General features: G+C 47.0%; 1 protein-coding gene across 1 annotated transcript in view; it reads left to right on the top strand.

Moving 5' to 3' along the window:
• The window catches only part of TMEM132D (transmembrane protein 132D), a gene marked incomplete at its 5' end in the record, with an annotated part of 1,395,909 nt that overhangs the window by 162,133 nt on the left and 1,221,367 nt on the right, over window positions 1-12,409 (top strand). The window lies entirely within an intron of this gene.

Here is a 12,409-nt window from a genome sequence, read left to right as displayed (position 1 = left end):
TGACGACAAGACCCGAGTGGTTTGCACACTGTGCCATCAGAGCCTGAAGCGAGGCATTAACGTTCTGAACCTTAGCACAACCTGCATGACCAGGCACCTGCATGCAAAGCATGAACTGCAGTGGAGTAAACACCTTAAAAACAAGGAAGTCACTCAGGCTCCCCCTGCTACCTCTTCTGCTGCTGCCGCCTCGGACTCTTCTGCTGCTGTTGCCGCCGCCTCGGCCTCTTCCTCCGCCTCTGGAGGAACGTTGGCACCTGCCGCCCAGCAAACATGGGATGTACCACCAACACCACCACCTGCGTCACCAAGCATCTCAACCATGTCACACGGCAGCGTTCAGCTCTCCATCTCACAAACATTTGAGAGAAAGCGTAAATTCCCACCTAGCCACCATCGATACCTGGCCCTGAATGCCAGCATTTCTAAACTACTGGCCTATGAAATGCTGTTTGGTGCACGTCCTTCCGCCGCCAAGGATCGCAGGGCAACATTCTTTGCCTCCTGTCTCCTCCTCCTCCTCCTCCTCCTCAGCTTCCTCCTCCTCTTCTTCCACCTGCTCATCCAGTCAGCCACACACCTTCACCACCAACTTCAGCACAGCACGGGGTAAACGTCAGCAGGCCATTCTGAAACTCATATGTTTGGGGGACAGGCCCCACACCGCACAGGAGTTGTGGCGGGGTATAGAACAACAGACCGACGAGTGGTTGCTGCTGGTGAGCCTCAAGCCCGGCCTGGTGGTGTGCGATAATGGGCGAAATCTCGTTTCAGCTCTGGGACTAGCCGGTTTGACGCACATCCCTTGCCTGGTGCATGTGCTGAATTTGGTGGTGCAGAAGTTCATTCGCAACTACCCCGACATGTCAGAGCTGCTGCATAAAGTGCGGGCCGTCTGTTCGCGCTTCCGGCGTTCACACCCTGCCGCTGCTCGCCTGTCTGCGCTACAGCGTAACTTCGGCCTTCCCGCTCACCGCCTCATATGCGACGTGCCCACCAGGTGGAACTCCACCTTGCACATGCTGGACAGACTGTGTGAGCAGCAGCAGGCCATAGTGGAGTTTCAGCTGCAGCACGCACGGGTCAGTCGCACTGTGGATCAGACCCACTTCACCACCAATGACTGGGCCTCCATGCGAGACCTGTGTGCCCTGTTGCGCTGTTTCGAGTACTCCACCAACATGGCCAGTGGCGATGACGCCGTTATCAGCGTTACAATACCACTTCTATGTCTCCTTGAGAAAACACTTAGGGCGATGATGGAAGAGGAGGTGGCAGAGGAGGAAGAGGGGTCATTTTTAGCACTTTCAGGCCAGTCTCTTCAAAGTGACTCAGAGGGAGGTTTTTTGCAACACCAGAGGCCAGGTACAAATGTGGCCAGACAGGGCCCACTACTGGAGGACGAGGAGGACGAGGATGAGGAGGAGGTGGAGGAGAATGAGGATGAAGCATGTTCACAGCGGGGTGGCACCCAAAGCAGCTCCGGCCCATCACTGGTGCGTGGCTGGGGGGAAACACAGGACGATGACGATACGCCTCCCACAGAGGACAGCTTGTCCTTACCTCTGGGCAGCCTGGCACACATGAGCGACTACATGCTGAAGTGCCTGCGCAACGACAGCAGAGTTGCCCACATTTTAACGTGTGCGGACTACTGGGTTGCCACCCTGCTGGATCCCTGGTACAAAGACAATGTGCCCACCTTACTTCCTACACTGGAGCATGATAGGAAGATGCGCGGGTACAAGCGCACGTTGGTAGACGCGCTACTGAGAGCATTCCCAAATGTCACAGGGGAACCAGTGGAAGCCCAAGGCGAAGGCAGAGGAGGAGCAAGAGGTCGCCAACGCAGCTGTGTCACGGCCAGCTCCTCTGAGGGCAGGGTTAGCATGGCAGAGATGTGGAAAAGTTTTGTCAACACGCCACAGCTAAGTGCACCACCACCTGATACGGAACGTGTTAGCAGGAGGCAACATTTCACTAACATGGTGGAACAGTACCTGTGCACACCCCTCCACGTACTGACTGATGCTTCGGCCCCATTCAACTTCTGGGTCTCCAAATTGTCCACGTGGCCAGAGCTAGCCTTTTATGCCTTGGAGGTGCTGGCCTGCCCGGCGGCCTGCGTTTTGTCTGAACGTGTATTCAGCACGGCAGGGGGCGTCATTACATACAAACGCAGCCACCTGTCTACAGCCAATGTGGACAAGCTGACGTTCATAAAAATGAACCAGGCATGGATCCCACAGGACCTGTCCATCCCTTGTGCAGATTAGATATTAACTACCTCCCCTTAACAATATATTATTCTACTCCAGGGCACTTCCTCATTCAATACTATTTTTAATTTCATTTTACCATTATATTGCGGGGCAACCCAAAGTTGAATGAACCTCTCCTTTGTCTGGGTGCCGGGGCCTAAATGTGTGACAGTGGCCTGTTCCAGTGGTGGGTGACGTGAAGCCTGATTCTCTGCTATGACATGAATACAGATTCTGCGCTGACATAAGGCCAGATTCTCTGTTACGGGACCTCTCTCCTCTGCCTGGGTGCCTGGGCCTAAATGTGTGACAGTGGCCTGTTCCAGTGGTGGGTGACGTGAAGCCTGATTCTCTGCTATGACATGAATACAGATTCTGCGCTGACATAAGGCCAGATTCTCTGTTACGGGACCTCTCTCCTCTGCCTGGGAGCCTGGGCCTAAATGTGTGACAGTGGCCTGTTCCAGTGGTGGGTGACGTGAAGCCTGATTCTCTGCTATGACATGAAGACAGATTCTGCGCTGACATAAGGCCAGATTCTCTGTTACAGGACCGCTCTCCTCTGTCTGGGTGCCGGGGCCTAAATGTGTGACAGTGGCCTGTTCGAGTGGTGGGTGACGTGAAGCCTGATTCTCTGCTATGACATGAATACAGATTCTGCGCTGACATAAGGCCAGATTCTCTGTTACGGGACCGCTCTCCTCTGTCTGGGTGCCTGGGCCTAAATGTGTGACAGTGGCCTGTTCCAGTGGTGGGTGACGTGAAGCCTGATTCTCTGCTATGACATGAAGACAGATTCTTCGCTGACATAAGGCCAGATTCTCTGTTACGGGACCTCTCTCCTCTGCCTGGGTGCCTGGGCCTAAATGTGTGACAGTGGCATGTTCCAGTGGTGGGTGACGTGAAGCCTGATTCTCTGCTATGACATGAAGACTGATTCTGCGCTGACATGAAGCCAGATTCTCTGCTATGGCATGAAGAGACTGATTCTCTGCTGACGTGAAGCCATATTCTCTGCTATGGGACCTCTGTCCAATTGATATTGGTTCATTTTTATTTTTTTAATTTTAATTTTAATTCATTTCCCTATCCACATTTGTTTGCAGGGGATTTACCTACATGTTGCTGCCTTTTGCAGCCCTCTAGCTCTTTCCTGGGCTGTTTTACAGCCTTTTTAGTGCCCAAAAGTTCGGATCCCCATTGACTTCAATGGGGTTCGGGACGAAGTTCGGATCGGGTTCGGATCCCGAACCCGAACATTTCCGGGAAGTTCGGCCGAACTTCTCGAACCCGAACATCCAGGTGTTCGCTCAACTCTACTCAGGCCCTTTGAGGATGCCACGTTATTTGTCAGTCGCCAGGACTATGGGATGAACGACGTCATTCCACTGCTTCATGTCCTGGAACAGATGCTGCTAAGTATGGCTGGTTAGGGCACTGGAGACGTGGAGCCTAGATCTCACGGCCACATGAGCCCTGTTGGGGAGGAGGAGGACATTGGAGCACAAATAATGTGTATCGAAATGGGTGGTTTTTAGACACAGGTGACAGGAGAGAAGGAGCTGGAGCAGCTGGAGGAGCAAGAGGGAGATGAGGAAGACAAGACAGATGACCCAGGCACACCGTGGCAGTATGCAGTGGAGATGGAGGCAGGGAGTCTCTCCGAGTCACTTGGCCCACTGCATGCTCACTTGCTTGGGTAGTGATAGCCGAATTGTTACCATGCGGCAGAGGGATGACTTCTGGCTCTCCACCTTGTTGGACCCTCGTTACCGGTCCAAAATGAGGGCTGTTTTTACACTCGCTGAAAGGGAGGACAAACTGAACTACTATAGAGACATCCTATGTAGTCAGTTGGTCGCTGCCTATCTGCGCCTTCGTCCATCCTCTCGCAGGTCTGACTGGGTGGCCCTCTGCGCTCACATTCCACTGCCATAGCTGCTGAGAGGGGAGGGGTTGCAAGAGCAGTACTAGCTCCATCAGCAGCAGCCTGAGTCTAGAGTAGCTGATGAGCAGCTTTCTTCACCCGCATAGTGAAGAAACTACTCACCAGCAGCTAGACATAGAGCTGGACCAGAACCAGCAGGTGGTGTCATTCTTGGACAGCACCCTGCCATCCCACATTGAATATCCGCTTGACTACTGGGCAGCCAAACTGGATTTGTCACACTCTGTCATTGTGCCACTGTGGCCTCCTGATGTTGCCGCCACCTTCAGACTGTCCTTGTGCCACTCTGTGGCCTCCTCATGCTTCTTCCTCCTCCATACTCTGTCATTGGGCCCCTCTGTGGTCTCCTTCAGCTGCTGCCACCTCCACACTCTTTTGTTGGCCCACTCTGTGGTCTCCTCATGCTGCCGCCACCGCCACACTCTGTCATTGTCCCACTCTGTGGCCTCCTCATGCTGCTGCCACCTCCACACTATGTCCCCTTGCCACTCTTTGGCCTCCTCATGCTGCTACCACCTCCACACTCTGTTGTTGGCCCACTCTGTGGTCTCCTCATGCTGCCGCCACCGCCACACTCTGTCATTGGGACACTCTGTTGCTTCCTGATGTTGCTGCTGCCACCTCCACACTGTCATTGGGCCACTCTGTGGCCTCCTTCTGATGCTGCTGCTGCCACCTCCACACTGTCATTGTGCCACTCTGTTGCCTCCTGATGCTGCCACCACCTCCACACTGTCATTCTGCCACAATGTGGCTTCCTCCTGATGCTGCTTCCACCTCAGCACTATGTCATAGGGCAACTCTGTGGACTTCTCATGCTTTTCCCACCCTCCACACTTCATGACTGGGCCACTATTCACCCTTTTTGCTTGGCTGACATCATCATTTATTTCACCCATCTTCTGATCTGTCAGAAGGAAAGAAACATTAGATGCACAATGGATCCTCTCTGTGTAGCAGCTGTAAGGCCTGTATCGTCCCATCAGAATTGGCTTATGATTTGGTAGCCAAAAGCAGGAGTGGGTACAAAACACAGAAGACATACAAATATTTCATTCATGTGTCATCTCTGTTTTGTATCCACTCCTGTTTTGTTTTGGCATTAGCAATACTGATGGATTACTGACTAAATGCTGACCAAGTGAAGGCGGATGCTCCACAGACAGGATCCGTTTTTTGGGGGTTATTGTTCTGACGTATCAGAGGAAGGGCAAAATAATCAGTGACATAGAGCCCTTCCCCTCCACTCTGTCGGGGGGGGCTCTACTTGTATAAGTGTTTAATAGAATAGGGTCTGTAGACATCTATGTGGAATCACCTTGGCGACAGTGTAAAAGGAGTGCCCTTCTTCTTGGCGCTAACTTTGATCTGTAAGGCTGAGTTCATACGTGAGTTATTTGGTCATTTTTGGCCCCGTGACTGCCCAAATAACTGAAGTGTGCAGTGATTCTAAGTACGACACCTGTCATCTGCATGTCATATGGACTCCCTTTGCATGTTACTGCAAGGCACAGTGTTCTACACCACTATAAAGTCTCTCTGCAGCCAGCAAATGGCCATTTTTTTAACATAATTCTCTGAAAATGTATTCAGATCAAACCAAATTTTTCCTAAAAAAATCGGCGAATTGAATAAAAAAAAAAATCCCTCATCTGTAGTTGCCATGGCAGCTCCGATGCCTTGCACAGGCATTGGAGCCTGCCAGCTACGGAAGCCTAGGAGATCCAGCCTGCAGGCTGGGTCTCCTAAGAAACTGTCAGTGTCATACTGTGTAAGATGCTGACAGTTCAATACAGTACAATATAGAATGTATTGTACTGAATTGAAACAGGGATCAAACCCTGAAAAGGTGAAGTTCCACAGTGGGGCAAATATAAAAAGTTAAAAAATGGGTTTTTTAAGAACATGGTTTTTTTTTTGAGTTTCTACTCTGGGGTGCAACAGGGGGCCTCCAAATGTAACATGGCAACTTAAAATTATCCCATATAGAACCAAAAAAGGACACCTCAATATACAATCTATACGTATGGGAAAGGGATTACAAACCATATAAACCTACAATGTTGTTGAAAAACAAACAACGAAAAAAATGCCCAAATATTCCAAAAATATAGTTTATTTAATTATAATAGACATATCATGATTTATAAAACACTAAAGATGACAGAGTAGAGAAACAGCAGAAAGCTGGATGCCTCAATCCACGGGCCTATGCCGCTGTCACCCACCAAAAGATGGAGGACATGTCGGGTATACAGGTGGTATCTATCAAGGTGATTCTGCATAAAGCAACATTAATAATGTTGCTATTACTAAGTGTAAAACATACATTCATCACCCTGATGCATGGCCACCAAACAGGGCTCAACTCAAAAATCTGTCAGAAAAAGATTTAAGCAAAGGCTAGAATATAGTGATAGAGGGAAAGGTTAGACCCTCCAAAGATAACAATTCACATAGCCTATAATAAAAAATACAGAGGAGCCCAGCAAATAAATCAAGGCATACCACAAGACATGATGGAGGGTGCAAACAGCAGGCACAGGTCAGGATAGGAACCTCGACGCGCGTTTCGCCTCAGCTTCGTCGGGAGGTAAGTAAAAGTATAGCCATATCCCCCTATTTATATCTCCCATAGATCCCAAACACATATGAACTGATTAAAAAGTCACAACAGCTGATGCCTAGTATCGAGCGCTTCATACCTGATGATGCACGCCGGGTCCACAATGGCGACGCAGCACTCGTCAGGAAGAGGGGTGGAACGCAGAGTATTATTAATGTGACATAGTGCAGTACCAATTATAAAAGTACATAGTAACCGTGCATAAAATGTGCAAGGACCATGTAAGTAGTAAATTGAAGTAGTGAATAGAGAGGTCACAAATGCAACCAAGAATGATATGATGTGATAACCATCATATAGTGAAGCTATATCAGAGCCAACAAATATATCAACAATTACTAGTATCACACACCCTAGTGACATATAATACATTTTTGTCAGTTTTGATGCAGCGCTCTGCTGTGATGCGCTGTGCGCCGGGTCACATGGGGTGGAACGCTTCCTTGGGAGGCGGGGTGGAACGCATAGCGTGCGTTCCACCCCTCTTCCTGACGAGTGCGGCGTCGCCATTGTGGACCCGGAGTGCATCATCAGGTATGAAGCGCTCGATACTAGGCATCAGCTGGTGTGACTTTTTAATCAGTTCATATGTGTTTGGGATCTAAATATGAGATATAAATAGGGGGATATGGCTACACTTTTACTTACCTCCGGACGAAGCTGAGGCGAAACATGCGTCGAGGGTCCTATCCTGACCTGTGCCTGCTGTTTGCACCCTCCATCATGTCTTGTGGTATGCCTTGATTTGGATCATTAGTTATTTGATGGGCTCCTCTGTATTTTTTATTATAGGCTATGTGAATTTTTATCTTTTGAGGGTCTAACCTTTCCCTCTATCACTATATTCTAGCCTTTGCTTAAATCTTTTTCTGACAGATTTTTGAGTTGAACCCTGTTTGGTGACCATGCATCAGGGTGATGACTGTATGTTTTACACTTAGTAATAGCAACATTAGTAATGTTGCTTCATGCAGAATCACCTTGATAGATACCACCTGTATACCCGACATGTCCTCCATCTTTTGGTGGGTGACAGCGGCATAGGCCCGTGGATTGCGGCATCCAAAATCCATATGGAGCTTCTTTCTTTCTGCGTCTTGCTGTATACTCATACAGCAGTTTACAATCTCATATGTGGTGTTTCTGTAAACTGCAGAATCAGGGTAATACACGTTGAGTTTTCTTTGGCTGTTAACCCTTGCTGTGTTACAGAAAAAATAGATTAAAATGGAAAATCTGCAAAAAAAAAATTTTTAAATTTGAAACATGACACATGTCAGATTTGCAAAATGTAGCTTGGTCCCTATGGTGAAAACTGTCTTGGTCTTGAAGGGGTTAAAGTGGTTTCATCAATCCTGGAATTTAGTATTTACTAAGAACAAGATAGATATGTTGCATCTTCCATCTAGAGGTGATCGAATTTCTTCTAATTAGGTTTGATTCCCATTCTATCAATTCGGTCGTCATATTTGATTCTGCCCAAATAAACTCAACCTGAATAAAAGTACCCTATTTGCTCTGAAAAGTTGTGTGTATCACACTCTGGGGACTTCTAGGTCTCCAACCCTTTTCAAGCTTTTTAATAAGATAATATAAAGTGAGAGTAAGTATGGTTATGGAAAATGGATGGAAATTGGTGGTAACAACCAGCCTGTTTAAAAACACATTGTACTATCAGAATTTCTATGTTTTTTAAATAAAAATAAAAGGTCAAAAAATTATCCATTTGTGGCACATGGTGTCTGAAAAAGCAATGGCATCTTTTTGAGGAGTAGCAACAGGTTTGGTTTTATTTTAAAGAAATGTATATATCGTTCTGGAAAATGAAGATGTAATAATGACTTTTTACAAAAGCCTTAAAAAAATTATCCTCTTTGGTGGTTGTTTTAGGTTGGTTATACTGTGCAGGGTAGGGTTCTCAGCAGAAGAAGCACAGTATGAACATAATGGACAAGGCAGGAGATGTGCGGCTGGGTAAAGCCTCTTTCACACGAGCGTGACGGATTATGTCTGGATGTGTTCATGGTGCATTCTGTGAAACTCGCACCATTTTTGCAAGAAAGTTCAGTCAGTTTTGTCTGCAATTGCGTTCAGTTGTTCAGTTCTTCCGCGTGGGTGCAATGCGTTTTGATGCGTTTTTCACACATGTGATAAAAAACTGAAGGTTTACAAACAACATCTCCTATGAACCATCAGTATAATATGCATTTGCTTCCAGACGCAATGCGTTTTTCATTGAAGCCCCATTCACTTCTATGGGGCCAGGGCTGCGTGAAAAACATAGAATATAGAACATGCTGCGTTTTTCACGCAATGCAGAACTGATGCGTAAATAAAAACGCTCATGTACACAGACCCATTGAAAAGGATGGGTCAGGATTCAGTGCGGGTGCTATGCGTTCACGTCATGCATTGCACCCACGCCGAAAACTTGCTCATGTGAAAGGGGCCTAAGGGTAGTGGTAGCAGCAGAAGCACAGTATGGAACACAATGGACAAGGCAAGAGATGTGCGGCTGGGTAAAGGTAGTGGTAGCAGCAGAAGCACACTATGGAACACAATGGACAAGGCAGGAGATGTGCGGCTGGGTAAAGGTAGTGGTAGCAGCAGAAGCACAGTATGAGACACAATGGAAAAGGCAGGAGATGTGGGGCTGGGTAAAGGTAGTGGTAGCAGCACAAGCACAGTATGGAACACAATGGACAAGGCAGGAGATGTGTGGCTGGGTAAGGGTAGTGGTAGCAGCAGAAGCACAGTATGGGACACAATGGACAAGGCAGGAGATGTGGGGCTGGGTAAAGGTAGTGGTAGCAGCAGAAGCACACTATAGAACACAATGGAAAAGGCAGGAGATGTGGGGCTGGGTAAAGGTAGTGGTAGCAGCAGAAGCACAGTATGGAACACAATGGACAAGGCAGGAGATGTGTGGCTGGGTAAGGGTAGTGGTAGCAGCAGAAGCACAGTATGAAACACAATGGACAAGGCAAGAGATGTGCGGCTGGGTAAAGGTAGTGGTAGCAGCAGAAGCACACTATTGAACACAATGGAAAAGGCAGGAGATGTGGGGCTGGGTAAAGGTAGTGGTAGCAGCAGAAGCACAGTATGGGACACAATGGACAAGGCAGGAGATGTGCGGCTGGGTAAAGGTAGTGGTAGCAGCAGAAGCACACTATTGAACACAATGGAAAAGGCAGGAGATGTGGGGCTGGGTAAAGGTAGTGGTAGCAGCAGAAGCACAGTATGGAACACAATGGACAAGGCAGGAGATGTGTGGCTGGGTAAGGGTAGTGGTAGCAGCAGAAGCACAGTATGAAACACAATGGACAAGGCAAGAGATGTGCGGCTGGGTAAAGGTAGTGGTAGCAGCAGAAGCACAGTATGGAACACAATGGAAAAGGCAGGAGATGTGGGGCTGGGTAAAGGTAGTGGTAGCAGCAGAAGCACAGTATGGGACACAATGGACAAGGCAGGAGATGTGCGGCTGGGTAAGGGTAGTGGTAGCAGCAGAAGCACAGTATGGAACACAATGGACAAGGCAGGAGATGTGCGGCTGGGTAAGGGTAGTGGTAGCAGCAGAAGCACAGTATGGGACACAATGGACAAGGCAGGAAATGTGCAACTGTGCCGGGCTAGTAATAGTGGAAGCAGCAGTGGCACAGTATGGAGCATCATAGACACGTCAGGAAATATAAATAATAAAAGGAGGGATTGCGCTGCAGGAGAATAATCTTTTCTGTTTCTTTTCTTTCTGTTGTATTCGTAAAACTCTTCGGTTAAATGGACCACATACAATCGATAACTCTCAACAATGGCATGGAAACCTGAAATATAGTAACAAGACGCACTCTGGTGTAGTATGTTCTGAACACCTATCGCACCGGGTGAGTGCAGTATACTCACAAGACTCCACTTGCAAGACGCATAGATAGAAACCTCGTGTGTATCTTCAATAGGAGAGCTCTATTCGTGGAGTGGGCATGAACCAGGAGCCGTCAGTTCACCTTCAGCTGATCTTTATCCAAACCGCGATCCCACAAGCAGAGCGCCACTTCAAGAAGATATCACCCGATTCACATTTCCATAGATCTCAAAGGAAGGAGGGCACAGGGATAGTGAAGTACGTACCAGTTATTACAGATAAAAATGGTTTCATATACTCACAAAAGTACAAGGATAAAACCGTATTAAAAACAATCTGTGCTGCCCGACCCGGGTTTCGCCATAATGCTTCGTCTGGGGCGTTGATTCCTAAGTGGGAACCACTGAGTTTAATTTCACGGGGAAAACTCCCCTCTTGTATACATCATAGTGACATCTAGATCTATTTAAGACATTTCATTATTATAAAAGGGAAACGAAAACCATAAATTTGTGATATTCCAACCACACAGATAAACAACAGGTAAAACAACTTGAGAAATAAACTTAGTTAAGGGGATAGGGTGTGGAAAAGTAGATGGACCTTTAACTCCTCCTATTACTTGGTATTAACCCCTAGGCTAGTTCCTAGACTATGCAGGCATTGACATCACATTCAATGTTTAACCCCTGGGGTTGGATAGTGTTCAGAAGGTACATCCACAATACCTCCCTTCTGTTCAAAATCGCAGTAAAATCTCCTCCACGTATGGGAGTATATACTAACTCAATCCCAGTGAAACGCAGACCCCTGTTTTTTTTTTGGTGATGGATCTTAAAATGTAAAGAGTCACTGTGTGTCTGAAGCCCTTTTTTAATATTGCAGATGTGTTCCTGTACTCGGGTCTTCAGGCTCCGTGTAGTTCTTCCCACGTATTGGAGGCCACACGGGCACTCCAATAAATATATAATGCCCACATTGTTGCAAGAAATATTAACTCTTATTGTAAAAGTTTCTCCTTTTCTTTTATTAGATTGTATAGTGTCCACAGACCTCACCCGATCGTTTTGAATGCGGTTTTTGCAAGGTATGCAAAAACCGCACCATGTGAATTTGCCCTTGGTGGTGACTGTGCGTTTTTTGTTGGTTGCAAAGCTAGCGCTATGTACCAGTCTATTAGTGAGATTTCTTGCTCTCTTGAAAACTACAGGGGGTTTATCAGGTATATCTTTGCTGAGAACGGGGTCATTCTTTAGTATATGCCAATTTTTGTTAATCATGTTTTTGATATGACCCACTTTGGTGTTATACTGGGTTAGAAACATATATCTAAAACCATTTTTTTGCTGGTCTTTCTTTTTGCTTACTGGGGGCTTATTTACATCATGTTTTTCTTCTATCTCTGTTCTACAATGGTCCAAAAATTCTTCCTCATAACCTTTTTCTAAAAATCTTTCTTTTATCATCTGACCCTATTCTCTATAGTCTTCTAATTTGGTGCAGTTTTTGGAAATACGCTGAAACTGACTTTTGGGTACATTCTTGAGCCAGGATGGATGATGGCAACTATTTAATTCAATATATGTGTTCACATCCACAGTTTTGAAAAAGGTCTTGGTTTTCAGCCTATTGTCCTCTACAAAAATAACTAAATCAAGAAAATCTACAGAGGTGGCACTTATGTGGCTGGTGAACTTTAGATTGAAATTGTTTTT

This window comes from Bufo bufo, chromosome 2 (genome assembly GCF_905171765.1).
Source record: "Bufo bufo chromosome 2, aBufBuf1.1, whole genome shotgun sequence".
In the NCBI taxonomy this organism is placed as follows: domain Eukaryota; kingdom Metazoa; phylum Chordata; class Amphibia; order Anura; family Bufonidae; genus Bufo; species Bufo bufo.
The sequence above is the reverse complement of the archived record's forward strand: the minus strand, read 5'-3'. Positions and strand labels throughout refer to the sequence as shown.